The sequence below is a fragment of the Typopeltis vanoorti genome, chromosome 3 (assembly GCF_054136105.1).
Source record: "Typopeltis vanoorti isolate ZY-2024b chromosome 3, IOZ_Tvanoo_1.0, whole genome shotgun sequence".
Lineage (NCBI taxonomy): Eukaryota > Metazoa > Arthropoda > Arachnida > Uropygi > Thelyphonidae > Typopeltis > Typopeltis vanoorti.
The window spans coordinates 145,055,469-145,083,197 of NC_143551.1; the positions used below are offsets into that span (position 1 = coordinate 145,055,469).

General features: G+C 36.2%; 1 protein-coding gene across 6 annotated transcripts in view; it reads right to left on the bottom strand.

Moving 5' to 3' along the window:
* LOC150108632 (uncharacterized) overlaps positions 1-27,729 on the bottom strand; it is a 516,846-nt gene that overhangs the window by 454,775 nt on the left and 34,342 nt on the right. The gene's annotated exons all lie outside the window — the stretch shown is intronic.

Sequence of the window (27,729 nt, forward strand, 5' to 3'; positions counted from 1 at the left end):
ACCACGTAGTCACAAGCCGTCTTTTGGACTCTACTCCTGAATAAACTACTCTTTGATATCTCTCCATCAACCACCCACCTATCCATCTCAAAAACCCTATATCCATTCCCATATGTTATAGTTTACGGATTAGAATTCCATGTGGTATCCTGTCAAATGCCTTAGCCAGGTCCAGCAGTATCACTGTAAACCCATTACCCTTATCCAGTTCAGCCGTCACTGTTTCATAAAACTTGAGCAAGTTACTGAGGGATGATCTACTCTTCACAAAGCCATGCTGTCCCCCATACAATATCTCATTTTCATCAATCCATTCCTATTTTTCCTTTGAACTTTCTCCAAGACCTTGACAACGACTCCTGATATGCTTGTCGGTCGGTAATTTGCAACAGTAGTCTTGGATCCTCCTTTATGCAGTGGAACTATTTCCCCTCTTTCCACACCTTCGGGACTAAACCAGACCCGAGACTCAGATTAAACAACATGGTCACGGGCCCTGATAATTCTTTAGCCGCTTCACGTAAGATCCGTGCCGGTATACCATCCAATCCCACAGATGTATTCACATTAAGGTTCTGTAATAGACTATTCACCTCCACTTCATTCATCACAATTCCTGTATAAACTAATGGTTCCTTCATTTTTTCAATGTCACCACCTGGATGATATACTCTTGCAAAGTGCTCGCTCAGTAATTCCACTATATCGACTGATTCAGTGACCTCTTTACCATCGTTATTCCTTAAAATCATTCTGCCGTGCACAGTTTTTTTTTACTTGCAGCATATTGAAAGAACTGATTGGGATTCTCTTTAGCTTGCATAGGTAGTTTCCTTTCATAATCCGCTTTTGCTTTTTTTACCACACTCGTTACCCTTCTGGCCTGCGCTTTATACCGCTCGGTTGCCTGCAGGTCACCTTTCTCTTTAAATTCCCTCCACAGTTGTTTCTTTTTTTGCAGCTCAAGCTTAATGGTGTCATTCATCCATTTAATCCCTACTTGTTTTACTATTCGGACCCTAGGTATATAATCAGCCATAACCTCCTGTAAATGCTCCTTGACCACTTCCCATGCTCTATTGACATCTAGCCCGTGCAGTTTTACATGCTATGGCACTGAACCAAGCAATCTCCTAAGCTTGTCATACTTGCCAGCACGGTAATTCCACATATACACTGTCTTAATCGAAAATTCCACACTTTTAGCCACCTCCCAGGTCAAGGCCTTATGATCACTCTCACCAATAGGTGACAACATGGTCATATTCATTACAGTCAAATTCTTAGATGCTATTACCAGGTCAAGCACTCTCGAACACCTAGTATTTTCCATTACATGCTGCCTCAGATAGTATCCCTTAATAACTGAATAAAATCTAGTTCCTCACATGTGTCCTCTCCTCCTTCCAATCAATGTTTGTTTGAAATTCCATAGTTGAAATTCCCATTAATAACCCTCCTTCCACTCATTTCATCAATTTGTTTTTACATACTATCTCCGCCATCTATTCCATACCTGGTCTATAGCAGCATTCAACTGTATATTTTGTTCTGCTAGTCTCAATCTCACACCAAATATCCTCAAATGAGCTCTTTTCACTATCCTGCAATACAACTTCAATTCTCCTTGGTTGCAGTTCATCAGCTATCATCAATAACACCCCTCCCCGCATTTTATTCTCTCTGTCCCTCCTAAACACACTATAACCTACACATTCTATTCCACTAACTATATCATCTTCCGTCAGCCATGTTTGACTAATGCCAATAACCTGTGGCCAGGAAGAGCCAATCAAGGGCAAAAATTCTTCCTTGTTGTTCCTAATACTCCTTGGCATTAGTATACATGAAATGCAGAGGTCCCTTTGTCCCACCCCTATCTCGATGCGTTATTCTAACTATCCCATTCCGATTTCTTGTCCTTAGTACTGGCTCGGGTACATTATATACATTCTTATACTCAACTGTTTCACTGATGTCCGTATATCCACTTCCCCCCCCCCCCCCATGGTAGTTCTAGTTTCCCTGGTTCTGCACATTCATTTTCACTTCATTTAGCAACACTTTTTCCAGTCTCCGCACACCAAATCCATTCAAATGCAGGCCATCCTTTCGCCCATCAAACTCATTCCACACATCCACGAATTCCACACCACACCGTCTGCATAACCTGCGCATAAAGAAATTTGCGATTATGGCCCTCCTAAACTCCTCTCTGTCGTACCGCGGAAACAGACTCACCATCCTAACTCTGTCTCTCTTTTCTTTCGCTACCTCTCTTGTATTTTTCTCGGTGTTTAAGCCAGTTAATAATTATATATAAACCGAGAGTTAGGTTAAAAAAAAAGGGGGGGGGTAATAGTAAAACACGACTGGTTTCGGCTTATAATAGCCTTTATCAGGTGACATTATAAAAGAAAAGAAAAAAAAAAGAAAAAAATATATTTCAAACCAACATATCATTATTTGCTAGTTGAACATATTAACAATAAAATTCTACATGAAGTACGAGTTTTTTTTTCTTTTTTTTTGTTTATGGAATTCACATAAAAAACAGCACATTACCAATCTTTTGAGAGGTCGTATGCAAGAAATATTCTCGCTTTCAGAGTACTCCGCGTATTTCTGATTTATATCCTCACTACCTACATGGGATAGGGATCACATACTGAATGACGAACATTATTCGTCTGCTCCGATTACCAAACCTCACATACTCGAAATGTTCAATCTAACTGAAAAGGCAGTAAAAACGACAACGAGAAAACCATTGAACAGAGCCCAAACATACTTTACACGAGATACAACACAGTCGTATCGGTCACTTGTACGATGCAATCAGTTACTTAGACTACAACTTCTGGTATATCCACTGGGGGCCCCACAGACAGAGCAGTCAATATTAGTTCCCGCAAGTAAGAGCCTGCTGAGTGATGACTGCAGCAGCTTTCATCTTCTGCAACAGCAGCAGCTTTAGTCCCTTGACATGAGTAGAGACTTAAGGTTAATAGCACAGGGACTACTTCTCTAAGCAAGCAATTTACGAAACTGTCTCAACATTTACTTCCAGCAGTACCTCTTCTTGTCAACACAGACTCTACAAGGAAGAGTTAGCTATCTGCTCGAACAATATTTGATTTGATTTATTCATATATATTAAGTGTCTCTGTCTCCTCCTCATACTCTTGATTTGTGCCTTTACTGGTATCATTTCAGTGATGCCAAATTATATATACTTTCTGTCTTTCATTCAGGTAACGAAAGGCGTCAGATCTCTTGAATTTTACTGTGTTTTTTTAATGTCCCGTAAAAGTATTATCAATAATAATAACTGTCCTGCATAACTGCTATTATGCAAGACAGCTCCTATTAATAACAATTTAACAGAATATAAGTTTGACTATGTTAATGTTCTAAATCATCGGTCAATGGACATCGGATAAGGCCCTTGCCTCTAACAGCTGGTTTAGTTCACTTACTGTTCAAGAATTGAGCATTTTCATTGAAATGCTGTTCTTGGAGGATATATATTTTAGTTTATCAATACTTAAAAACAAAACTTTAATTCTGTTATACAAGATTATAGTTTTCTTTGGGTTGTTTATTTAAGATTATAGTTTTCTTTGGGTTGTGTAGGTATCCCGTATTTCAGAGACTTTTTGTGTTATATCATTCACAAGTCATTATATAGCGTCCGGCGGCGCTGTATAATAACATGTTATGAAACGTACCGACCAGGTAACCAAGCACGTTTGCAAAATTAAATTAAATTATGTTACCTAATAAACAAAAGAATAAAAATCTCCATAAAAATAGTGAGAGATTATATTAGCCAGTTAATTAAAATCTCCCGTACCTCAAGATAACTGCAATCCGTGTTTTTTGCTCAGTGATTTATTTCACTTTTGCCACTAGTGGAAAAATAGTGAAAAATTTATTTTGGTCTACATGTAAAGTGGTAGTTATTTACTGTCCGATTAATAATAAAATAAATAAATTAAAACCTCCATAGTTCTCCTGCTCCCTGTCGAAGACTTTTAAATTATCAAGTGATTTATTTTTGTCCAGTATTTTTTTTTTTTTAAACATTAAAATCCTTCGACAATTTTTCTCAAAGTCTTACACATTTATTCAATTTAATCAAAACTGGCTGATCTATTCTCTAGCTGTTTTACGTTTACGAACAGACAAACAAACAGACAGACAGACAGACAGGATAGGAAGTTAACAGTTGCAAACGCTCCTAAAAAAATTAAAAAAAAGAAAAACAAAAATAATTATGTACAAATAAATGAAGTAAAACGAGGACAGAATATAAATAAGTGAAATACCAGTCACGCCAGTAAAATATTGTAATAAGAATAACGAGGATACATCTACATGTTTCGCTGTATATAACATCTGGGGGCATCATCATCAGGATGTGCTATAAAAAACAAATAAGAATAGCTCTACAAAATAGTTACTACATTCTTAAAAAAAGGATCATTGTTTTTCATAAGTACAGTTTCCTGATGATGCCGTCAGATGTTTATTCAGCGAGACATGAAGATGTATCCGCATTTTTTATTAAAAAGACTTTTATAATGAGTGCATTCCCGATATATCTAAGTTTCTCACATATTGAATAATGAATAAAACTAGCACTAATCTGACTTAATGGTAGCCACGCTAGATTTAATATGATTCAAATAGGCATCTTGCGCTGTAGAATTTTCTCAGCACTTATGTCGTGCTTAGAGTCTGTATTCTATACGGACTTCATCACTGCAGCGAAAAAATGTTGTTTGGTTTTCCGGTAAAAGATATTTGTTATGCCATTTTAACAAAAATTAAAATTTCTCAACATTTTTTTCTCGATGTCTGAAATTTCATCAACATTGGTTCATCCGTTCTGGAGTTACTTCATAGTGACGGACGAGCGATCGGACAAATATAACCAAGCTAGTGGGTACTCTCTTTACTCGCGAATGCACTTAAAAAGGATTTCAAAGAAAGTCGCAGATTATTCCAGGTTTTCTGGAAATATTAAGTATTTAACTAAATTAAATATGGGAAATCGAAAACAATATTTTTTTCATAGCGTAGTGATATGAAGCACCATTTCGATTTCGTATGATATGATACTTTAAATTTGGATATAAAACAGCTGTTATTAAGAAAACGATGAACGGATCACGTTGTTAATCCTTAAAACAATCCATGTCTTGTTCTTTTTACCGATCGATCGAGAGAAATTTTAATTACCATTTTTGTAAACAGGTCACTTGATCTGCTTTCCCAAAGTTTTATCTCACAAATAAGTGGGAGGATGATATAGCTTTAAGGAGGGGAAAGAGGTGGAATTCTTTTTAATGTAAGTCTGTAGTTCGTTAGTCGAAAACATTGCAAAACCGATATGAAACCTTATATAAGGGAGATTAATTGAAAACAAGTTGTTTATCTCAAGTTCAGACAAATATGCTCCAATCAGGGGTCATTCAGCACGCCTCTTTCTTTTCATCGATGGAAACCTCTTGAAAGCAACAGCATCTCAAAATAACATCAAATATTACGTGCGTCAAACTACAAGGTTGTTATGTGGCACGTGCTTGCCCCTAAGTCCCTTTAATTTCTAGCTAGAAACTAATGATAAAAAAAAACATCAAAAGCAGGTCTCTTTAGCGAGGCGCTTAGCAACAGCCAAAACATTCTTTTTGAATGGTATGTTTTGAAAGAGTTATTCAGATAAATATATTTTGTCACGAGACAAAATACTTTTTTTTACTGATTTGTTCATAAGATATGCTTTTTTCTGACTTTTAATAGAAAGTTGAATACAACAATAACAAAAGAAATGTTTTTAATTACGAATCGTGAAGCAGGTGTAATTCAGTGAGCCAAAATTTTTAATTGTTGACTTGGGATGGATCAATTTCTCAACAATTTGTAAACAGATATATTTGCAACATGACATCCTATCACAACGCCTCTTTCAAGCTCCATCAGTTCCCTTCTCGAAGCCATTTCATCCAGATACAGTTACATTGACTTGGGAGCATCATATTCTTCCAATTTATACTGGCTATAACACGACGTAACTCGTTACATGGCACGATGAACCTTGCTCACAGTGGGGGGTGGGGGGTTGTCCGTTGACTTCTTTCTAAACAGTGTAGTTTTTAAGTGCTGAAATAGTCCAGGGTCTCCTTTTCGATACGCATATTCGGTTATAAAATAAGGATGGCTTTATATATCCCCTATTTACTGTATATTTAGCAACTTTTTTTGCTGTTTCATTTTGATACGAACACTACTCTTTATTTGTTACAAAAGTGCAATGATCAGTAATATAATACTGTATAACATATTTCATTAGCACCATGAACAATGAATATGCACCGTAACTGACACTCGAACAGTTCACAAAATTCTTCTTGTTCTCTGCTGACAAAATTACACCCGCATAATAAATGACTGCAGTAATAGTTAGTACATATATTAGACAACGTACCTCATAACATTATAAAGCTGGGTGACGAAAATAAATTGACAGGAAACAATCGATCGACTGAAGTTTTACGAGGCTGTCCGTTGAAAGGGCCTCGAAGCGAGGAATTTCATTGCCGATTATTTTGTCTATATCCCATCGGTGCAGTATTTTCCAGAGTGACTCCTTGTCTCCGGGGGTGAAATTTGTCCATTTGATTTATCACACTATACTAGCACCGTCATCTCCACAATAGGTCGACCTGAGTTGTCAACTTGTTATCACAACGGGGGAAAATGCGTCATAGAAAGAAAGAAAAAAAAACAGAAGGTATTTAACTGCTAGTGTGTGAAAGATCAGTGATGAAACTTGTAGCAACCCTGACTTCAGGACGCTCGGTGTAATTGCATCCATTTGTCCCTTGAAAGCAAATGTGGTGAGAGGAGAGAGAGAGAGAGAGAGAGAGAGAGAGAGAGAGAGAAAGAAAGAGTCATAATTATTAATTAGTGGAACATTGGTGTAACAGTGGGTGAAAGCATGAAATAACTGACCTACTACTATCGCTGTTCATTTTAGTATTTTTTTTCCCTTCGAAACTTGATTGGTCAGATTGTACAACAATGAAAACGAATCATTGCTTTATCAACGACAAGAAAATCGTACAATGTAAGTTTTTATTTTAATTTTTAATTTTATTTATCATTTTTATTTTTAAAAAAATTGTGATTCAAGACTGAATGTCCCATATATCTATTCAAGCAAAGCGCTTTCATTTAACGATGAGTCTGTCTGGCTTGAAGATGAACTGTGTGTGTGTGTGTGTGTGTGTGTGTGTGTGTGTGTGTGTGTGTGTGTGTGTGTGTGTGTGTGTGTGTGTGTGTGTGTGTGTGTGTGTGTGTGTGTGTGTGTGTGTGTGTGTGTGTGTGTGTGTGTGTGTGTGTGTGTGTGTGTGTGTGTGTGTGTGTGTGTGTGTGTGTGTGTGTGTGTGTGTGTGTGTGTGTGTGTTATACAACACACACAACCACGAAAGGTTGGTGGAATTTACATTAAAAAATTATCGATGGGTGGCTTTTAAAATTCGGTCTTCAAAACACTTGCATTAGAAGTTAGAGAAAACTCACGGAATTCCACATGACGGGAGTTCAGCAAGAGAACATGTTTTGTGATCACAGAATTATATCAGCAAAGCGGGTTTTCAGTTATTTGTTTATGGCTTGCAGCTCTCTCTATGTGAGTGTCTGCGAGTTCTCCATTCAAGACGTTGCACGTTAGGTTGCAATATCATTTGAGCACAGCTTCGAAAGCTTGCTTTAGACAAATATTAGCAATTATTTGACATGCTCAACAAAATTTGAAATGGAATTTCTACAAGATAATTGGGAAGGTTTCCTTGTTATGGCATAAATAAATCAAGATATGTAAATAAATTAAGTGGATTATTATGTACAGTAAAATTAGGTTGCATTAAAATTGCATTTACTATCTTTGTAATTTAATAAGAATATATCTAATAAAACTTTTTTTATATATATCGAACACTAGAGTTATCAAGACCTATAACACAACAATGACGTATGTGGGCAAGTAATTAGAAAGAAGAAAGAAATTTGTTAATGTGTTTCTTGAAGAGTCAAAGGTTGTATACTGTGGGGTAAATATGTATGGGGGGAAGATTATTCCACAGGAAGATATGCGGAATAAAGAAACATGGTAAGAAGTTGGTTCAGTAAATTTGGAGCTGAAGGGTTTATGGATGTTGACCAGCAACGGTCTGTGTTCGTACATGATTGTAGATAATTGGAGGAATAGTGGAGGCCGGTTCAGAGCAGCAGATTCAATAATATATCCATAGACGAGGCAATGCAGAGACCGAACGTATAAGAGCATGCGAATAGCGAGGGTCAGTGACAAAAGGGTTATATAAAGAGGACAGATTTCTTCTGGATAAGATCAAGCATTCTGAGAGAGGCTTTTGGTGAGCCACATTAGAAATATGAAAACATTTAAGGATGGAAAGATATGGGATTTATAAAAGGTTAGGAGATGAGCAGAAGAAAGGAAATGTTTACAATGAAAAAAGAATACTAAGCTTTTTTGGAGACTGAAGCTATAGATGCGATGTGTTTATACCAGGGTAGGCTAGGTGTAAACGTCAGTTCAAGAAGGAAAAACTGATCTTGGTTGGTGAGCAGATTGCTATCAAAAGTGAGGGAGGATAAAGCATGGGCTTTCTTCGCGGAAATAAGACAGGAAAAGTCTTGGTAGCATTAAAAATGTACTAAATTATCTTCACTCCAGTGAAGAAAGGATAGACGATCAGTGTTTTAGGTGGCCATAGAAGATCGTGAAGAACGTGGATCGAAAAAAATTCATACTCTAATATATGCCAACTACACCTGTAGGTAGTATATGACTTTCATCGCCATGAATGCAAGGTTTTATGGATGACGAAGAGGAATAGTGTACTGTCATCAGCAAGCTATGAATAGCCTGTAGGATAGGATGAAGACGATAAGATCGCAGCTTGGAGAGAAGTTCGCGATGCTAGACTAGATCAAATGCCTTGGAAATATCAAGATGGTTCACATGAGACTATCCAAATCTTTCAATGGTCTGTGGCCAAAGGTGATAAGGTTAGCAAGGGGTACTGCTGAAGAACGAGAAGGGAGGCCTATTGATGATCAGTAATTGCAAACATTTTGCCACTCCGTTAGTAGAATATTTTACCTCTCTTTATTTATAGAATCAAACGCAATGGGCTGAAGGAGAAATAAAAGCTTAGCAAATTATTTATGATCAACTTGGAGTGTGCTTCCATCATTTTACTGTGAACAGTGTGATCAAAGTCATGCATGAAGTGAAGTCAACAGGAAATCGTTCTTAATAAATTCATTTTAATTATATAAACTCTTCGTTAAAAGTGAAGTATTTTAAAACTAATCATGTATATCTGATAGTATATTTACTATTAAAGATCAAAAGAGCAGATGGCCAAGAATGCAGAAATTAATTTTTTGACTGTCTTATAATGGCTTGCAACAGACAACTAAAAGTATCCAAACTTAATTAATTCTCATTTTATCATCATTGTCCGCATTAGGCCTAATGGCCTGTCACAGATGGCCTAATTAATAAAAAAATTAGTTGATCGTATAATTAGAAATGCAGTAACCGTTAATATTCCTTCTGAATGTGTTCAGTTCTGTTGGAAAGCTTATTAAGAATTACACCTTCTTTAAGGGTTTTAAAAGCGCTGAGTTAGTCATTCTGCCAAACCTGTTTGTCAAGTTCATCTAGATAACTCCGGTTTGTTTGTTTTCTAATATTAGAAATATTATCCTGGATGGTTGAAAATTCTATCTGGCAGTCACTATAGATTTTTTTATCCTACTTTGTAGCTAAAGTAGTAACAATCCAATCCTTCATCAATGAAAGAAAATAGATAAAGCTGGAAAACTGCTTATCTAATCAAGCAGTTTTCCAGATTTATCTCCTAGTTAGTCTTCTCCCTTTTCATCTTGATGAAAGGTTGGACTGTTTTGAATTATGACTGATGCAACTAAGGCTATGAGGCCAGTATATTATGTCTGTTTGTGTGTCCTTTTGGAACGGTTTTCTGATAAACTGAGAGGATAGACCCGAATTTTGGGAGGATGAGGGGAAGCTCTACTAGCTTCTTATAACGAGATCGGCTAACTTACTTGAAACCCCCTCTTATAGAGGTTTTTGCCATCAAGACGTGATTCGAAGTCATGTCTTTTCAAACCAAAAGGCACCATCGAATAGAAATGAACTTCATTCCTTTTCACTGGGCGTAGTACAAGATGCTCTGGTCAGAAATAGTAAAATATTTCTACTGAACACAAAACAGTGGTGAGATAATACTTTGGCTACGAATTAGGATTAAAAATTCCATTCTGACTGCCATATAGTCTTGTCAACAGTCCAAGAGTGACCGAGACAGTCCTGTTGCTTCCCCAGTCCAGAATCTTAGATGAGTCACACCCATAAAGCAAAGCAAAATTTCTTGGAATTCGAGAGAAAGCGGCCGCCTATTTTACTATTTTCATTCGCACTGAACAAAACATAGCTCGTGATTCGCAAGATTTGGCCTTTCCCAACAAGCTACCCCTGCCTTTCCGCTGTCTGGCATATTTGTGCAAACAGCTTTCTGGAAAACTTGGCAAGTATTATAACAAAAAAAAAATCATACTTTTTTCTAAGATATACCAGCTATACCTGAGTTTCATCGCCCTGTGACATATGATCACTTTTCTTATTCTAAGGCTGAATTTGCTGTTGCCTTGTTTGGCCTCAACAGCAACAATATCTATGGTTACTGTCCCTCTCATACACGCTTTAGGGACCCAGAACCATTTGTATTAGAAAGTAAAAAAAAGTAAAGCGGTTTCATGGACTGGCCACTAGATAGTACAAGAGACCAACCACCACACTAAGAGGCTTCACGACCAGAAGCTAGCTAATAATCATGCTGTCACTTGCACTTCCGGTCGTGCGTGAAAGAAGTTTGGGTTTCATGTATAGTAGTATGCAAGAGAGTTCGGTCACAGTCACGCAGGAACAGGAGAACTGGACTGCTTTCTGTGAGAGATATTCGCGAGTCTTCACTCGTACCACATGCCCCAACCAGTAAATTAATTCTTCTCCATCATCAACCGAGAAAGATACCATAAATAAATACAGTAGCTCTGCGGAGGGGGGAAAATTACCCACAAGAAACATCACCAAAAAGTCGATACAAAAACATTTTATGTCTACTTCACAATATGCAGGGTCTTAATTCTTACATAAACGATGCGCAGTACCACTTACAGGCATGTTTACATGAACCTCTTTTCCTAACAGAACCTTAGCTGTTATCCTCAACAACTATTGTCATCTCATCTATCCAAACAACATTCTGTATAATTTATTCAATAACATGGGTAGAACTTTTGCATTCGTAAGACCTAAGTGATGTTAGAGAATGCTAAACCTTTTTTTCATCTTCTCATTCAAAATTTTCTGGCCACAGTTAATTCCTATCGTGATTATTTATCTCTGAAGCTTGATTTTCTGAAGTACAAATAATCAAAGTACCATTTACTTTATGAAAGGAAAAAATGAGAAACAGTGAAACATTTGATTAATATTCCAAACTCAAACTGGTAGTGACGTCATAAAAGTATTAAAAATTCGTTCTCAAGGGTCAAATTGAAAGCAAAACTGCTATTCGAATATCCTGCGGCATCTAAAAAAACGTCTGAGAGGAAAACGACCCAAGAAATGGCACACTAGAAATTGGTTTCTGCACCACGGGAGTCCTCCTCCTCCTCCTCCTCCTCCTGTCTACACTGTAGGTTGGAACTTAAGGAGAAAAAATCGCTGGATACCATATCTCGTAACCCGAGGCTTTTTTTTACAGACACTCAAAAAGTAAGCACTGAAGGGAAAAATACATTCGATGACGATGTCCCAATTTTAAAAAAAGGCTACTGTCCAAACTCAAAAACACACGTTTTTTGAATTTTCAATAGATTGCTGTACAAATCTGAAGAGGACTATTTTGAAAGCGACAAGCATAGAGTAGCAGATAAATGATGTTATCTTAAAAGAAAAAAATGTAATCCAAAAGAAAGGAAAACCAACATAATCATGTTACAAATATGGATGTAGTAAAGTGTTGAATTTTTCATTGTCCCACTATTCTTTGAGATGCAGTGTATAAATTATAAAGGATTAACAAATTTCTTATTCATTTATTTTCTAATTGCGCCTCTTTATTTTATGAAAATTTACTGAAATAACTGCTTTCCGTAAAAATATATTAAAGCCTTATTGTTGGATTAAACAACACTGGAAAACAAATATTTGTGTTTGGAAGTATGTTTTTATTTCATTTTATTTTATTGCCATTCTAATTTTCACGCTATCTGATCAAAAGGAATATTGTGAAAGAACAGCGATCTTTTCATACAGTGAGACTTTTGTCCTTAATATTTCTTAACAGTTGATAAAATGATCAAAGAACACTTGTATAAATATCATTTTATTTTTTCGCCCAGACTTTTGGCATTTGCAGATAACTGGAAATGAATACATGTGTTTTCAACTTCATGCATTTCTAGACTTTCAATCAGCATCAATTGATGCTGATGGTAATGAAGTTTACCGGACGGCTCTCTTTCTTTCTTTCTTTCTTTCTTTCTTGGTATCTAAACTGTTATACTGTTGTCGGAAATGAAAGTAAAAAAAAAAAATTTTTTTTTTCATCCTTTAAAAAACCGGGTCAAAACAATAAATCTTCATATTTAATTCCAAGAAATTTTATTTTACTTTTGCTTTTGCAAATGTTTTCTGATGATCATTCCTCCCAACAAAGCGTTCGGTTGAAGGCGAGTTAGTCTGTTCGATACGGAGAGGATATGATTTTCTCTATCGAAACTTTTCACCCGCAAAATAATTAACCGGCCGATGAATACACGCAATTAAGACTGCTTACTTAGTTGCTTCGGCTGTAACAACATACCACAGCTACAAAACCACAGCAATAATTATTTGATTTTGTCATATGACTATTTATCTGTCCATTCAAAACTAGTAGTAAATTCGCCACTGTAACTGGGAAAAAAATCAGGGATAAAACTTAAGTTTAATAATTCATTTGCAATGCTTTATCCACAAATTAATACCAGTGTTATCTAAAATCAGAGCTTCATACAAAGTTCTGAAACTTTGACAATCAACCCGTGAGATACCTGGGATTCGGTATTTTTCTAAATTGCCTTAGGAAACAATTTTTGAACAAAAAATGTTTTCATATTCTTCAGAAATATTTGAAGAATATGAAAATGTCAATAATTTTTTTTGTATTGATATTTGATCAATTGTCAATACTTTTGTATTGACATTTAATCAAAAACGATTCGATCGAAATCAAAATTGAGATGACTCACAAAATACCATATTTCCCACCCAGCCCAAAGTGTAGTTCTTACTGTCTTTTAAATCATTCTGTTCATTATAAAAAGGATTTTGATTTAAATCAAAATTGAGATGAATGGAAAATTTTTAAGCAGCAATCCCAAATATCAATGAAATCAGTCCAGCCAGACTGATTTCATTGATATTTGGTTATGAGTAAGGACGGAAACTGAATTTATTAGGTTTTTACTCATTTACGAAATGCATTTTAAAAATGAGCTAGGGAAAATATTAAGGATGCGGGAAGAGAGGGATTGTTGTTTTCATTTCATTTATATACTGGAGTGGGACTGCTTTGATTTTTTTTTTTTTTACTTCTTTAAAAAGTGAAGCTAGCAAAAACGTTTGCGAATCACTCTATAGTAGAATCCAATTAACTGCAGTATATTATTAAAGAGAAGATGTGTTCTATGGATTTTTTACTTTATCGATGTGTGTGTGTGTGTGTGTGTGTGTGTGTGTGTGTGTGTGTGTGTGTGTGTGTGTGTGTGTGTGTGTGTGTGTGTGTGTGTGTGTGTGTGTGTGTGTGTGTGTGTGTGTGTGTGTGTGTGTGTGTGTGTGTGTGGAGGGGGGAATTTTACAGTATCCATAAATGACAGTGTATTTCAAATAATGAAAGTCGAGGCAACTGTTGAAAAGTTAAAACTATCGTCAACTATCCAATACTTCGGGGCTACAGGTTTAAAAATATATATATAAAGAGGTGATTGCTTACTTAAGAAATATAGATTTTGATCTTTCTTTACTAAAATAGTTAATTATCACGTACACAAAAATTTTTAATTATTATTAAAGTTTTATCTACATGATCATATTTCAGGTTTGCAAGGTTCGTAAAATCTGCTGTTTGGGACAATGTTTACAAAATCATAGTGAAATTAAGTGACATTATACGTTAGTGTAACCGAAGACGTGTATGCAAGTGTAGCATCCCCTTTTATCCTGCGTTCTATTGTTTCCCCTCGCTAATGGAATTCGCTCACAGAATGGCTACTAAAAGCTTCATTGCAAAAGGTCTTCCTTTTATATACACAGAAGGTAATGAGTTGTCAGAACAGTAGGAGGGAACGCATGCACTGATCCTCGTTGCCATAGTTACTAATAGAGAGTTTTAATGGATGTAGCTGTAGGGAACTCCAGTGTGATTGTAATACGGCGTAATCTGCAGACTACAAAAGGTTAGTAATATGTCAATTAATTGAGAGAAAATGACGGCATACGAACATTTATATAGAGGACATCGGACGCATATAATTGATATTTCTGGAAGATATTTTTAAACAATAATGACATGATGAGTGTGACACCAAACCATCTACACGTGAGAGTGCGCGCGCGCATAACTACAAAGGAAAGCGAACAGATGAATGGTTAATACATTGCCAAGGACAAACTGCTGGAGCCAACATGACTGGAAGTACAATGGTATATTTGCATGGTACGGCAACTTCCATACACCAGTAAAAAGAATCTTTGTTTTTTTTGTTTTTTCTTTCAGAAAAATCTGAAACTAACTGAGAAATATGGAATGGTAAGTAGGTGTTCGTGTAAGATAAACATTCGCACTATGTACTGAAGTTTGCGGACTGCGAAATACCGCTTCGTTAATGCGTGTTATTTCGAAGCTCGTGTATTTTAAACAGGCCATTACGAGTGCCTTAGTGAAAACAGAGATAGCTAAAAGGTTTGCATTTTACATAGTAGCAAACATGCACCTACCCACGTCCTGTAGAAATAACTTCCCAACAGCACGTCAATTATAAACGACACGTGCTTCGCCAACGGAAACTTCTGCGTGAAATTATTCCCTCATTTTTCGGTATATTATTCTTCAAACCGCATATATATGTAGCAGCACATGAAAAAGAAGAAATCATGTCAACCACATCATTCTCCTTCCCCTCCTCCCAAACTTCCTCCACACACACACACACGCACACGCGCGCGCACACACACACACACACACACACACACACACACACACACACACACACACACCGTGGTTCCTATATGAAGAGCAGTCGTTAATACAGCGGAGTTAGTTTCCTGCAGAACATCCCAGAATGTCACTTTAAAAGAGTTTCTCAAATTCGAATACCAATGAAGTCCTTAAAGAAACATTCTTATACAAAAACTTAGACCGCTATCTCTTAACTTACTTAGGCATCGAAAGTTATATTCGACGTTTCGGTCCTTATATTATAATCATCCTCAGGAGTATTGAACACACACACAACTAAAGAAGCTTTAACTAAGTTAATATTTACAATTCATTTAGAGTTACATGTAATGATTAACAAAACCAATAAATAAATGAATGAGCGTTAAAAATAGAAAAAGGCGAAAATATGTAGCAAGAACTAATATATGCTATCTTAGAGTCCTCTAACAATCACTTAAAGGATTTCCAATCTTGAAATTATTGTTTACACTATTATAGTACACCAGCTGTTGACAGTGGAAGACCAAACTGCAAATGCTCAGTCATAGGTCGTATGCGATGCGTAGTGTGTATTCTCAAATCGTCTACTTAACTCCCACCCCCAAGATTAAATCCTGAGCGTGCCACGGATTACCCCTACTGTTTTGTGATCAAAATTGTTTTTTTTTTTTTTTTTTGAGGTTTCGCTATTAGATTGAAAACTGTAAAAAAAATTACTATTATTAATAAATGCATTTTTATATCTTAGAATACAGATACTCAGATAATTCTGAAGAATTTATGGCTTATTCAAGGTATATTTTGTAATATCCCTATAGAATCAATTGCAGACCTATTTTACAGTCTTAACCGTTATGACTGCCCAACCGAGAAATTAACAACAATATAATCACGGTGAATTTTCTCTTCTAATACAAATTTCCTTTACAAAATTAAATATATCACTCTGGACACCAACGGTATTTTAAACAGCTTTGAAGAATCAGTAGTTTGCACAAGCGTCTTCATCACAGAGCACTATCTTTCTATACGCCCAGCATTATTTCACTCTTTACGCATGTCCCTTTTTCCGGATGTTTTATATAAAGATACTGTCTCCCCCATCACCTATACTCAGTTGGAAATATCTAAATGGAATCTTGGGAATAAAGAGTATTCGGTTTTGCTCATATGCTTACTCAAAATAAACACATTCATTTCACTATTGGAATAGAATGAAAGAACTGAATTTCACTTCCCTTCCTGAACAGTCTTGTCATTACTCACCAGCAGGTGATGAGTAACAAGTCCGACTACATTCTCTGTCTACGTAAACAAATCATTACGGATAACATCTTTATATTAGTTCTCACCACCATCCCACCTAGATATCGAGTATCATTAACACCAAAAAAGAGATTTATGTGCTTCTAATAAGTTAGCTCTTACTTCTGAATGCCAGATTATAAAAATATTTATTAACAATGGTACTGCTGCAAGTTGAAAACTAGAAAAAATTACTAATAAGGAGGTAGAAAAAATCGACTACAAAAAGGCAATAACAATACTATATTACAAATGAATTTTATGAAAAAGAACACAAACGCATGTTGCTATTCATTCTTTTCATGGTCTTGAAACTCACCACAGATTGATTGGAAAAAAGCATTCCAGTAATTCCATCACACAGAATTTACTATGCTACGAAATTTAAAGAGGCCAATGCATCGCCGTCAATCAGCGCGACAGACAAAAAACGTTAAATATTCTCGATCTGAACCATCATAATCAACTCTTTTCCAGCTCATAATTCCACAAAACCAATCTAATTCCTATTCTATTTTTCCTAATATCAACAACTCTTCTTCCACCCAATCTTTTGACCTTCCTAGAAATCAGATCAGCTGACTTATCCGTTCCAGCAATAAAATTCGTGAAATCTCAGATACTTAGAATTGCCAGGATGGACGTCTGGCAATCTTGCGTATCTGATGAATCTAGATGCAGCTAATACGACAGGCTTGAACATTAGTTCAGCTAACTGCACCAGATATAAGCAGCAGTGGCGCACCCAGAGGGGGGGACCAAGGGGACCGCCCCCCCAAAGAAATGGAAAAAAACACTAGAAAATTTTCCAAAAATATTTTCCTAATTAAAATTCATTTTTTTTTCATTTATGTTGTGTCGTGTCTTCTATTTCTATACTACTTGTGAATTAGCAATCACTGCAGATGCTCAGTCATAGGTCATATGCGATGTGTAGCGTGTAATCGCAAATCGTCTACTCCACCCCCCCACCCCAAAGTTAAATCCTGAGTGCTCGGCTCCCTCGAAGATTAAATCCTGAGTGCGCCACTGATAAGCAGTGAGTACATTTCCTATCAACTACATTTATTACAATGAATTGAAATTCTAATATAGTAGCTGCAGTTACCAGATCTGATAACTAGCTTTGTAGTCTTTCAACCAACAGTTACGGATTTACTATAACAACGCAAACAACACTTTTTAGCACTCTAAAAAACAATAGCTACAAGACCAACATATATTAATTATATTAATTACCGCTGTATATTTACCTATCCTCTATTGTCTTTAAGGATTTTGTGTTGTTGTTAATATGTAGATGGCAAGTTAAATGAATTGTAAATATTGAGTTCCGTTGTAGCTTTAGTTATGTTCTTACTTACATGCTGATCTATTGAGTTCATTACTCCTGAGGACAGCCATGACATAACCAATTGAAATCGAGTTATTTCTATAGAAGACGGCTGGTAGTTATTCGAGGAGAGAGAGAGAAGTAAATTTGTGAGAAATTCGGGCATCAATGTTATTTCTCCCCGTTCATTGGTTGAACGGAGAGGAAATTTTTAACGAGAACAAACCGCATCCATTCGGTGGTTGAAAGGATTTGTAGTTTGTACATTTATAGGCTTTCTCTTTCCTGGACCAAAACAGAAACTATGATTCTGAGGAAGCAGTAGTTGCAATATATTTATGCCATGAAAGGCAATGATAAGATTTGTCTCTAAAAGAAAAATCTCGTCTCGTCCAGCGATTTGGGTGTTGCCAGGCTAGTTTGTTGTGTGGTTAGTATGTAGAATCCACTCTGCTACCATCAGGCTGCGTTTCCGAATCCCTTCAAGTAGAGATTTTCCCCGGGGAAATCTCTAATTGCCAACAGATCTGCACTAATGTAGTGTCCAATTAATCCGATTTCCAAAAGTTATTGTTGGTGGATTTGGGGAATAAAATATTATAGAGCAGGTATTCTCAACCTATAGTACGCGCACCACTGGTGGTACGTGAGCCACTGCCTTACTGGTACATCTAATATCTTGAATTAAATATAGTGGTACGCCACTGAAAAAGGTTGAGAACCCCTGTTATAGAGGATTTATTTATTTTATAAAAGGAAGATGTGCATATTCTAGTTCCGCTATCTCAAGAAGTATGCACAATTTGCAGTGTTAATATATCAGAGAAGTTTCACAAGCTGATGGAAAGACACTAGAATGGGCTGTACTTCGCTGCCAACCAGTCGGATGGCAGCAATCAAATACACTGCTTACACTCAATGTTCACTCAAGGTGCTGCTAGTTGGCAGATGAGCTTCATGACCCGGCATTTTATAACTGCTTTCAGTTGGGAGCTTGAAATGAATAAATATCATGTTTGGTAAAGAGAAAAAAGTTGCAGTTAACTTACTCGTCTCAAATAGCATTTGTTTATATACTGATTCTGACATCTCATGCCAGATAGCATCCAACTTGGACTCATATCTTTCTAATCATTTCTGGCTAAAAATCTCTTTGTCTCATTCTGTTAGATTTATTTATCTTTATCGCTCGCCTTTTGCCACCAAAGTTTTTAATTTGATTTTTATAAATGTTAATTTTTTCTAGTCCAACTTTCCTAATAGTGAAATAATATTCCTTGAAAATTTTCACATTCACCGCATCAACGGTGAATTAGAAAATTCACCGTTAATTAGAAAAAGAAATTTTTCTAATTAACGGTGAATTTCTTTTTCTAATTTCATTGATTTCTTTTTCTAATTGCATTGATTCGGCAGACAGAGTCGCATAGGCATTTTCTATTAAAATTTTTATTAAAATTTTAATAGAAAATGCTATTAAAATGTCTGTTTTTATTTTTTATTATGCCTAGTACTAAGCCATAAGCTATTAAGAAAACTTTCTCACAAAATGCTTACATGTCTCCCAGATTACAGGATAATCCTAACAACTTTACAAAAATTCTTAATCTTTTCCTCACCAGTGATCCTTTAGGTATACTGCAAATGTGCGTCCTCTAGGCAGTACAGACCGCAATCCGCAATCCGAAAACACTCATAAATCGATTTTTACGAGATGTACAGTATTAAAGAACATCAAGTGGAATGATTTTGGTGATTTTTATGCATTATCCGTCGATAGCTCAATTGGCAAAGCGATGGAATGTAGTTACTAATTCAGTATGTACTTTTTGAGGGAGGGTGTAAACGAGTTGTTAGAAGAATCAAAACTGAAGAGAGAGAGAGAAGATGAAGATGGTAAGTCTGTCACGCTATGATACAGGCGAACTGAGAAGGAGGGCGTTGGTAGCTAATGAATCAACACGTAGGTTGTGCAGAAGGAATGATAGGATTTGTGGATCTGTGGTCTGTGTTTGACGGAAAGCAGGATTTGTATAATGCTGATGAACTGCATTTAAATGATTTTGGTGTTAGGTGTCTAGCGAGAGAGCGAGCTTTGTTCACCGAGCATGCTGAAGAGAAAATTTAGGAAAACTTAAGCAATTAGGGTCGAAGCAAATGAGTTTGTGTGAAAGCATCCATGAAGCGAGTGAGTATGAGAATGACCAAGTAAAGAATCTAATCTCTCAAGCAAAAATATGAATAGGGTAGTAAATTCAGGAAGTGAAGGTGTGCGAGGGCCCTAAAGGGATGCTGTAGTCTCTATATACTAATGCCAGAAGTATTAGGAGCGTGAGGGAGGAGTTTTTGGCATTGGTTAGTGCAACCTCGCCAAACGTTAGAAGCATTAGTGAGATTTGGCTAACAGCAGATGATGTAGTTACAGGGATTGAATGTGAAGAATTTAGTTTTAGGGAGGATAGAGAAGACAGGATAGGGAAAGGGGTATGCTGATGATAGCGGATGAACTGCAGCCAAAAAGAATAGGAGATAGGCGGGAGGGTGGCTGTTCACTTATAGCAGTCTAATGTCAGAGCCAGTAACACAAACTACACAGTTAGTTGTTGCTATATGCCAGGAGATTCCACGGATGATCTGGAAGACATACACCGGAAATTTAGTACAATAAGTACAGGTCGAATGATTATTTTGGGGGACTTCAACTATGGAGATATAGAGTGGAAGGAAGAAAGATCACATAGCACGTAGGAAATGGAATTTATAAACCTGCTAAGAGATAATTGCGTGAGGCAGCATGTGATGGAGGGGACTAGAGGTGTAAGAGAATTGGACCTGGTAATAGGATCAGAAGAGCTATCCATAATCAAAGTGGTCACGTTGCCTCCGATAGGCGAAAGTGACCATGCAGTCTTGACTTGGTAGATTGTAAAACATGAGGAATATTCTGTCAAGGGATATATGTGGAACTACAAGGCAGGTAACTATGACAAGCTTTGGGGGAAGCTTAAATCTGCGCCATAGCATAAAACACCGCAAGTGAAGGATGCTTTTCGTGCATGGGAGATGGTTAAAGGTCATTTAGAGGAAGCATTAAATTGTATACCTAAGGTAAGGAGGGTTAATCAGGTAGGAGTCAGATTAATGAGTAATATCATTAAGCATGAGCAGCAAAAGAAGAAAATGCGGTGGAGGATATATAAGGACAAAGATGACCAGCAAACGCATTAACAGTACAAGGCTCAGGCAAGAAAGGTAACCAGCATGACAAGGAAGGAAACTCAGAATATGAAAAGAATCTAGCCGAGCAAGCCAAAGAAAATACCAGAGTTCTTTTATTACGTGGCAAGTAAGACGAAGAATGACTATGGAGGATTAACCTTAAGGAGTGCTGATGGCAATGAGGTGACAGAAGCATATAAAAGAGTTGAGTTACTGTGACCTCTTTGCAAGGATATCATCATCCAAATGAGGTTACTGCTTTAACATATGTGACAGACACCGATGTGAGAACAGAAGTGGATGAATTTAAGACTCTTAGGATATTGCAGAATCTCAGTATAAATACAGCTGTGGGATTAGATGGGATATCAGCTAGGGTTTTGCAAGAATGTGCATGGGAACTGATGCGTCTGACTAGGCTATTTAAGTTAATTCTCAGCTCTGGTAGAGTTACAAGAAAGTGGAAAGAGGACAAAATAATTTCCTTGCATAAGGGAGATTCTAAGACTTCAGTGGCAAATATAAACCAATCAGTATCTCAGGCATAGTGGTAAAAGTACTAGAAAAATTGGTCAAACAGAGAATTCAAGAATGGGTGGATAAAATATGATACTGTATCCTCGGGCAACATGGCTTTGTGAAGGGTCAGTCATGCCTTAGTAATTTACTAACTTTTTATATTAGAGTAACAGAAGAGTTGGATAAAGGAAATGGCCACACGATGATTTTGCTGGATTTTGCAAAGGCATTCGACAGAATACTCATGGAATTTTGTTGCACAAATTAGAACAAATGGGGATGGAAATGACACTGGATAAGAGGGTGACTGCTGGATAGATATCAAAAAGTGGTATGTAGAGGGGCAGAATCGAGACGAAAACATTAACTAGTGGTGTGCCGCAAGGTTCAGTACTGGGACCAGTAGTCTTTAATTTGCACATAAATGGCATAGGAAATAATCTGAAAGGAAATATTCAGTTGTTTACTGATGATGCGAAATTAACTAGAGTAATACTTAATCAGGGATTGTGGAGTAAGCTTGCAAGGCGATTTAAATAGGCTGTCAGTATGAGCAAAAGATAATGGATATCAGTTTAATATGGAGAATTGTCAAGTAATACATTCTGGGATAAATAGATTACAAGCTGTGTACCACATTGATGGAAGTGTACTTACTCCAGGAAATAGATGAAGCTAGAGATTTACGGATGTGGTAGACAGAGAGTTGAATTTTAGAGGACATATTGCTAATCTCGCTAAGGTAGCTCATAAGATTACTTGGCTATTGAAGAACACATTGACAAACAGAGATAAGGATTTGTTATTCCTCTTTATAAGGTCTTGATACGTCGACATATGGATTGCTATGCTCAAGTCTGACCTCCTGGATTTCTTGGGAGATGAGGAAGCGGTGGAGAAGATTCAGAGGCGAGCTACCAAGATAGTGAGTGGTCTGTGAAATGTTCCCTATGGCGATAGATTTACTGTGTGTGGATTGCAGAAGTTGGTTGATAGGAGAAAACGAAGAGACATGATAGAAACATTTAAGTTAATTAAAAGGTAGGACTAATGCAGAGGAAATGTTTCAGCACTTGACTAGAGAGGGCTAGAACAAGGGGTTATCCCTGGAAGTTGAAGAAAGATATTGTTAGTAGGGATTGTGAGGACTAGATTTTTTGATTGGAGTGTTGTGAATGAGTGGAATGGGTTGCCAGTCATATTTGTTCCCAGCAATCCATACACACAGTCAATATTTGTTCTGTTAATGGGTTCGAGGATAGGTAGGATAGATTATGTGGATAGTTTGGGTCTCCCACGATGAGTCTTCGGACTCTATGGAGGTGCCTTACAACAACAACAACAACAACAACAACAACAACAATAATAATAATAATAATAATAATTATTATTATTATTATTATTATTATTATTATTATTATTATTATTATTATTATTATTATTATTATTATTATTATTATTATTTTCTTTTAAATTCTCTTTCCTTATCTAATCTTTTTGGTTCTTCAAGAAATGCTGTTCAAGATACGAACTAAACATATCGCAACCAGCAATGGAAATACAATCGAGCAAATTATTAACACATGCAAAGCACTTTGGTCCATTACCAAAATTATTCATCGTACTTTTCTATACTTATTTTCACCTCGTGCATTCTGATGGTTCTAATGCATCGCCAACCACTAAATAATCAATATAATGGATTTTCCCCCATATATGATGGGCGAAATAAATAAGAGATGTGACATAAATATGAGCCTGTTCGTCCCACCTAACAAATTCCACGAATAAGTGATGATTGTGTGTGTTTGTTTAATGCACTCCTTTAGAATTTCTCAATTTTTTTGTAACATATAGTGCAAGATCACTTCTTAATGTGGAATTTGCTATGCAAGACGAACAAGCTGGTCAGGAGACATATGCATATCAGAACACATCAATCCATTAGGACCAATAGAACAGAGACAACATGTATATAAGTACTATGCTAGTGCAGAAAAATGGCCTACATCGTCTACAATATTAACAGAACAGTTTCAAATGGTCTTCGGAAATGTTAAAAAAAATGTACATGAGAGCAATAAAAAACAAGGTATGATCCTACACCAGGCTTGGTCAACTTTCATGAAAAACCTGGCGCACGCAGATGAATCGGGTGCGACCACCAATGCAGTCTTTTTCAAATATTCTGTGCTAATGTTATTTACTTTGCTTGTTGCTTAACTCAGTGATTGTAATTTTTATCTCGCTCTCCTGATGAAGTGTACTATAATAAAGGCAAAAATAGTAGAGGTTTTGAACTTACTAAAATGATTTCTCAACAAACAATCTCCGCGCGGAATATGTAGCGGGTTCAACATATCCCCATCCACAGAAACCTCAAAAGCAAGATATAAGTTAAAGTTATTTCCATTTGTGAAGATAAAGACAAACCCTTAAGTATTTACAAGTAAATGAAAACATTATTACTTGTCTAGCCTTATTTTCTGTTAGATAATAACAGAGATATTTTGTCATTCGGAGGCGATAACAAAATGAATTTGAGCTTAGGACAAAAATGACTAAACATCGTAGTAGTTTTTTTTAAGGTATATAATGAATTTCGAAAAAACAATTAAGAGTATCTATCCCCTTGGCTCATATAATTCTTTCAATATTGAATTAATTGCATTCTGTATTTAAATTAATTTTTATCACTATTTAAAAATTTTCAAATGATATTATTTGAAAGCCAGATATCTATTTTCAAAATAAATAAATAAAAAGTTGATTATCCTCTAGTTTTAAATTTTGCTGAATATGTATGGTGGAACATATGTTTCGATTTTTCTACGGGAGGAGAAATTACCATTCTTGCTAATTTCATTTATAATAATATTTCAAGAGTGAATAAATAAACTAATTTGGATAATTATCTGCAATTTTCCCAAATTAGGAATTTATTTCGTCAAGTTTTGAAAAGAAGAAGAAGAAGAAGAAAACTTAGTTCCATATTAACAGTTGAATAAATAATGTTTGCATAAGGAATTTCTGTGCTGCAGATTGTTTATTTGGATTAGCATAAATATAATCGAAGTAATATTTATCTTGCTCAGTTTTTTCCGGATATTTATTTGAACAATAATTGAACTGCAAAGGAACACAGTTTCGAAAATTAGAAAATAATCGTCCTTCTTTCCTGAGGATGTTATTTTTAAATTACGCATTTCTGGACACTTAATTAAAATAAGAATTGTTCCGACATAATAATTCACATCATCCTGGAAGTAATACAGAAAGGGTGATCTATTTGCTAATCAATTCCACTCGGGGCGCATTTTGTGAAGAATAATCTGTTCGGAAAATTCCATCACCACAATTCGCATCTGTTTCCACTACATTTGGAATAAAATAATAATACACTCTTCAAATACCAGTGGTGTTCCACCGTAGAGAAACAACTTTCTATTTTTTAACATCTGTTTCCAGTAATTTTTTAAAGCAAGTTTTAATTCCTTTATACTGATTCACTGCATCTGTATTGACAGTTCGAGAATAAACAACAACAAAATTCACTTCGATGCAGTAAGTTGCGGTGACTGACCTCGCAGGCATACCGCCTATGGGGGAACACGCGGTTATAATACCTCCCCCCGCGTCTGTCAGCAGGTAACGCCGTAAAGAGGAAATGATAGGCCACGTGTACTTATCATGTACTCGAGTTAATAGAAGCCTCCAGGGATGCGATGGGCATGGAAAGAATGAAGAATTTAGAAGCACGAATGCGGATCTGGTGCTACAGCGCTCGAAGCACACCTAATAAAAATGATTTCTATATAGATACGTCATGAATCAGTCGATCTCTGGAGAACGCTTTCTTTGGAGTTTTCCTGACAGGTGTTTTGTTCCCTGCAATATTTTCTTCGGTTGTGAAGTCAAATATAACTCAGCATCATTTTTCGTTTCCTTCATTTCCTACTGGAATAATTTTTTTAGTCGGTTTTCCTGTCGTTTTGTTCTTCTGACGGATTAATTGATACATTGTCTGTCTGTTCATCTCACAAACTTAAGGATCGACGATCATTTGTTATCTTGTTCCTAAGCCTATTTTGTGGAGGTTCTATTTCCTCTGCGTTCCATTTTAAAAGTTGTTTGTGAAGTAGACTCCACTGAAGCCTTGTAGCTAATGGCGGATTTCACTGCGTAGTGAAAAAGCCAGTGTGCCTGAGATACCGTATAAGCACACACATCAATTAGAGATGGGGGGGAGAAGCCGTACCTGGGCGCTAATGTGGGGACGAAATTGCTTTCACTTGCAGGTATTTATGAGAACGGTGGGTGCAGAAATTAATCATTTCACGGAGATCATTTCACTGGGAGTAGTGATCTCTTGCTACTCCCAGCACACACCTACTTGTATAGTAATAGCAGCACTCTGGACAAGATGCGCGCGCTGTAACAAATATGTACTAATAATAATTTTTATGATAAACGCAACCAAGAAAGGTTATAGTACACGAGCAATGAATAAGCTAAGGATCAGATAATCCGAAAAATCATCCTGCTGCAGAGACCAAACTGTTGTCTTACTTCCGGTCATGAGAACAATCTAAAGACTTTCACAACAGGATTCTAACCCACAGCCTATTGCTTGTAAAGCAAAGTACCATCCATTCCATCATACAGGCAATACCATTTTAAATCTGATATAAATAATAACGGGTAAACAGCAGAGTTCACTTCTAATCACTTCACCCATACAGAATACAAGCTTACTAAAATGTATGAAAAAAAAATAATAATAAAAACAATAAGCCCATATGTATGTGTAAGATGAGCCCTCATAGATACGGGCACTGGACTCGCTGTGACTGTTTCGAGCCAATTTAATTCTCTAGTACCAGTATGGTTACGGCCCTTGATTACACATAAATACATAAACTAACTTACTTTATCGCTAAAACCAGTAACTTATTATAAACAACGAAAACTATCCGAAATGTATTTTATTATTATTATTATTATTATTATTATTATTATTATTATTATTATTATTATATGGGTATCTCCATGGAGTCAGAAGACTCATCGCGGGAGACCCAAGCTATCAAAACAATATCCATCATACCTCTTCTTGAACTCATTTACAGACGAAGCACTCACAATTGAGTCAGGCAATGAATTCCATTCATTCACCACTCTACAAGCAAAAAATCTAGTTCTCACACCCTTGTTAACCACACTTTTCCTTAATTTCCAGGGATGACTTCTTGTTCTTCCATCACTATCACACAGCTGAAATATTTGCCTTGCATCAATCTTATAAAAACTTTTAAGTAATTTATATGTTTCTATCATATTTCCTCTTCTCCGCCTATCAACCAACCTCTGTAATCCACAAGCTCTCAATCTATCAATGTAAGGAGCATTTTTTACACCACTCACCAACTTAGTCACTCTCCTCTGGGCCCCTCTCCACCAATTCCTCATCTCCAAGGAATCCAGGCGACCAGACTTGAGCACAGTAATCCAAATGTGGAAGTATCAACGCCTTATAAAGAGGAATAATAACTTATTTATCTTTGGATGTTTAGTGTGTTCTTCAATAACCAAGTAATCCTATGTGCAATCTTGGACACCTTAGCAATGTGTCCTCTGAACTTAAATTTTACTCTAGGATTTTACTCTACTTGTATTTATAAGAAAACTTTTTATTAACTATAACAAAATAAATAGCCAAATATAAGTGTAAGTACCAACAGAAAAAATGATATAAAAGAAATAAACTTAACCAATAATAAACTGGAGGTGTCACGTAATAATAATAATAATAATAATAACCAAGCGAATTCAAAACAGACACACACACACACGCACACACAAAGCACCTTCGAAAGCTTAAATTAATATTGAAATGAAACTTAGAAAACATGTTTACTGATTTTCCATTTTAGAATATGACCGCATTAAAATTAACAT